Below are 4,930 nucleotides of genomic sequence, written 5' to 3' on the forward strand. Positions count from 1 at the left end.
ATTAATTGTTATTCTAATGTCATTATTTTTTCATTGCGATTGAGGAAAATGGGTCTCTTTGTGGTCACTTCCTGTTGCATAATTGTTGGACTTCATGGCTCAATCAGTTAAGAAGTTCACTACAATAAAAGAAAAAAAAATGTCTAAACCCATCCAATGACACATCAACTCAATTTCTAGTATTAAATTCATTAGACTGTTCCATTGGTCAGGCTCTATCCCTTTCCCACTGTTATTATAGTAGTAGTTCCACGTTGTACTACATCGTTGATAAATTCACACTGTTATTTATAGATGAATTCAGTGTCAGTTTGTCGTCTGGTGCTCAACTCACCCAAACCTCGAATCAATCTTTAAATAAAGCATCTCTTTTTCTTTTTTTTTTTTGTAAATAATAAAGCATCTCTTAGGTACATATCGAATTATAATGCACTACGTATACTTAACCACATATGAACTAAATATTAATTATTTGTTTCTTACGTCAATATGCAATAGAGGAACACATGGCATACTCTTCATACACAACCCATTTCAATAGTGTGCAACTTTCGCATAACGAGGACCAATCAATAGTTTGTCAATTGCCCATCGGCTCCTTCATGCCTGTATAAGAAATGAGTTTTTACTTTCACTCAGATATAATATGGCTTTAAATTCAGAAAATGAAATAGTGCAAAAATATGATGGGTTTTTGGGATTTGTATATTATTCTAAACTTATTAAACTCCCTGCTACGAATAAGATACTATTTTGCACATCCACTTTTATGCTTTTGATGAATGCCTCTTATATATATATATATATATATTCACTACAATATATGGCTGCCCGTTTAAATGATTACATAATTTTTTTGTACTTTTACTTGTGAGCAAGGAAACTCATTGAAAAGTGACTATATGAGGGCCTAATTTCAAAAATCATAAAAGTCTATACATTTTACCCAAGATGAAAACATGCTGCCTATTTTATACAACAGTGTGTTTAGACCATCCAGAATGGGGGAAGCACTTACTGACATATCAAATGGCAGTTTTTAACTTCTCAAAGTTACTTATTTCATAATTTGGTTATATAGTGATCTGTCAAACAAAATATTGTTAATTCATTGTATTTCATGAAATTATGCAAGTTGAACTCTCAAATCAAAAAAAGGATGCAAGACTGTTAAGGAGAAGGATAATATTAGAAAAGTGGTCTGCGAAGTTGACAAATAATGACTCGCAGAGAAATAGTTCTATGAATGGTAGTTGTTGTGTCCAACTAGGTATGCTTCATTTATTTAATCTGACAAGTATTTACATTTTTTATAGTGCTATAAACTTGCATTATTTACTTTGGTTTGTGGTGAAATTGGAGACCTATACTAGTGTATTTGATGATAATGTGGTCCAAAATAGTGTAACCAATTCATTTACTCTGATATCACATATGATGTATTCTATCTACTATAACTGTGAATTTTGTAATTTTTTTGTTTAGGGTAATTTTGCAAACAATGTTATTTTTTATGTATTGTAATCGTGGCATGAGTATGCTTAATCATACCAAGCTATTGCAAATTGTTCGCTCACTTGCATCAAGCTTAAATAATGATATCGTTGGAGTTGAAAAAATCAATCACAATATCCCTATTATCATTAGTTAGTAACCCTTTTATGCACTACTTTTATTTTCGAATAATTTATCGACATACCATATTTCTTTATTATTTTCACCTTATTTTAATAATTTGTTATTTCATCTGTACATTGTATGAACCTTAATAATTTGTAATTCTTATAAACTCATGTCAAATGTATAAAACTACATGCTTTATTCATTGTTTGTTAGATTATTGGGATATTGGTGATGCCATTTTCTATTGTGTGCATTGTGGAGCATTGATGTGGTACGACGAAAGAAATAGAAAGAATAGGCAACCTCAAAATCCAGAGTTTACACTATGTTGCATGAATGACAAAGTCTATCTTCCACTCTCTTAAAAATGGTATTCTTAGCATTAGCCTGATGGACGTTTTGTTGGCCAATGGCTAAAGCAAGATCTTCAATGGCCCTCAGATGTCGGTCCATTTCTTCAGCAACAGCGTTATTTGTGGCCATTTAGGGTCATGACAGGTATAATACCTAATCATAAGACGTATATTTTTAAAATTCTAAGTGTTTGAGTTCATTCTCAGAATCAACTCTAACTATCACTTCTCTCATCATATATATTCATGTATCAAAAATCAATCATCAGATATTGCAATATAAATTCAAACGATAAACCAACATAAATTCAAACAATAATTTAATATAAATCGAAACGATAATCAAACATCTTTAAAAATAAAAGGAAAATAAGAATTACATTATTCTTCTTTATTCAAAAGATAATAATTACTCATAAAAGGAACCCCTTAAGCCTATAAAAAATTCTACCCATTTGCTTATGTTCCCAACGTCTTCTAAGGTCATATGATGGGGGGTTCTTCTAACCTTTCAAGCTTTTCTTCACAAATCCTTAATGCATCTTTCAACATACTATTTCATGGTCGTGGACGTTTATGTTGTCCAGAATTTATTAATGTCTTATTTATCGCATCTTCAATTTCTTGAACCTCCTTCTCAATTTCGCTTACGAACTCTATCACCTCCTGATAACCATAAGGGAACCAACCCCTAAGAGGGGTTTTCTTTTCTAGCATTTTTCTCACCATTCCAAGACTTCCATACTTTAGGAGTGCCCTAATAAAGTACTTAGTCCAGAAATTGAGGTAATCCTGCACCGGTTAGCATTCCCTGTTGAAGGCTTGAATTATGATCCACAATCTTAAGACATTCATCTCTATCCACACTTTTTCATCCCACTTGTACATTGATGTCTCACTTCTAATCACCTCCCCAACATTTCTTCCTAAATTCTCCATTTGCTAAAATTAAATTTACAAGTCAATAAAAATACTAAATCATATGAGTCAAAGTAATTTCAAACATATAATTATCAGAGTTCCAAAGAAATAAATAACATTTAATGGACAAGAAAATAACCCTTCACTACCCATTTCTAACGTATTTATTAACTTAACTCTGGAATATTTGATCCTTTGAGTGAGTATCAAAAGCGAACCCAAGTCGAACCTAGGGCTTTGATACCATTTTGTAACACCCCAAATTTCTAACAATTTATAATAATATAAAAATTCAAAAATTTCATAAATAACTACAAAATTTAAAATAACCAAATTTGGAAAATGTTAGTGCCGCACTTGTACTATAGACAAGCACAAGACTAAATTTATTACATTGAAATAAAGTCACAGACTAAAGTTTAACAAAGAAAATATGTGTCACGCATTTTTTTTTAAATCTTATAAAATTTGTGAACTACAAACTTGCTAGAATTATCTGAGTCGTTATCCTCACTGCCCACTGCTAGCCCCATTCCTTGCAACCTGATTTACTTAAAATCAGCTCCCCTGAAGGATCATTGCAGTCAAACAAACATAAAAGTCAGCAAAACTGATAATCATAATCAAAACACAATTATATAATTCAAATATAATAATCAAATCAAAAATGTAATCACATAACAATTTCAATATTCATCATATATATATATAATTAAATTAATTATTATAAATTATCTTTATTGAATTCCTTTAGTGGGAAGAAAATCATGGTAGACCCGGGAAACCCTGACAATTTACGCTGTGACCCGGGAAACCCTGCTAGTCATAAATAATCAAATTGGCCATCATCAAAACATCTCTTTCTAGTGTGCACATCTCTTCCCAAAGTTATTACTAGTTTCTCGAAAAACCTTGCCAGACACCACTTCTCGAAGAACGAATAATATCTTTCCACATCATAAATATATCGGAGGCATAAAGCCTAAAAGTCATGTTCATCACTTTAGGAGATACCATCGCAAAATTATCCTTCCACTAGTTAATTTATCTCAATCACACACAATCAGGAAAAATTTAATCTTGTCACAATTACCGTATTTGGAAAATTTCTATATAAATTTCTCAATTACATAATAATTTTTCAAATTATAATTCAACATTTATTAGTCCAAATATATTACAAATCATAAATTCATCATTTATCAGAATAAAGCCAAATTCTATTACCATACTTCCCAAATCTTAATTCAACATTTATCAGAATAAATCCCAAATCTAATTATCATAATTCAGCATTTATTATTTTCTAAATTAATCATTTAAAAAAGTTATACCAAAATAATTATATAATAAATTTCTAGAGGTTAAAAATAATTTAATTTAAAATATCTTAATGAAATCATATTAAATAACCTAAGAATTAAGATTACTTATACCAAATTAACCCTAATCTCTAAGCACCTAGGGATTATGATTACCTAATCTTCGTGTTTTCTAACTCCTAGAAGGTAAGGCGATTTGGGGAAGAGAAGCGGTTGGTAACAAAAAAAAGATAATAATAAAATAAAAATAAAAATTTGAAGTAAGAAGAGAGAGTAGAGGAAAAGCGGAGAAGAAGAGTAGAGGAGAAATGTCAAGGATTGGAAGTGAATTGGTTTGGATAGGCTAGGCCTCTATTTATAGTTGAAGTTCTAGGCTCAGATATGAGTTTCATGCAATTATTCCCGTATTCTTCATTGATGTATCTGGCTCAGATATTGACTTCGTACACTATTTTCTTATTCTTCGCTAATGTACCTGACTCATATATTGACTTCATACACCATTTCTTTTATTTTTTTTGTTATGATTAATATGATTAATTTCCTTTTCTTCTCATATGCTCATAACAATGTGCCCTTTTATTGAAAAAAATATATTTGCTGACTCGTGCTACTAAATTCAAAATTGCTGACTCATCCTAATCTAATGCACTTAATATTACGATGCTCCTAGGAATAAATACTATTTTTTTTGGTAACATGAATAAATAC

Source organism: Gastrolobium bilobum, unplaced genomic scaffold (assembly GCF_033153095.1).
Source record: "Gastrolobium bilobum isolate Gb01-03AN ecotype WA unplaced genomic scaffold, APGP_CSIRO_Gbil_v1 utg6581, whole genome shotgun sequence".
NCBI lineage: Eukaryota > Viridiplantae > Streptophyta > Magnoliopsida > Fabales > Fabaceae > Gastrolobium > Gastrolobium bilobum.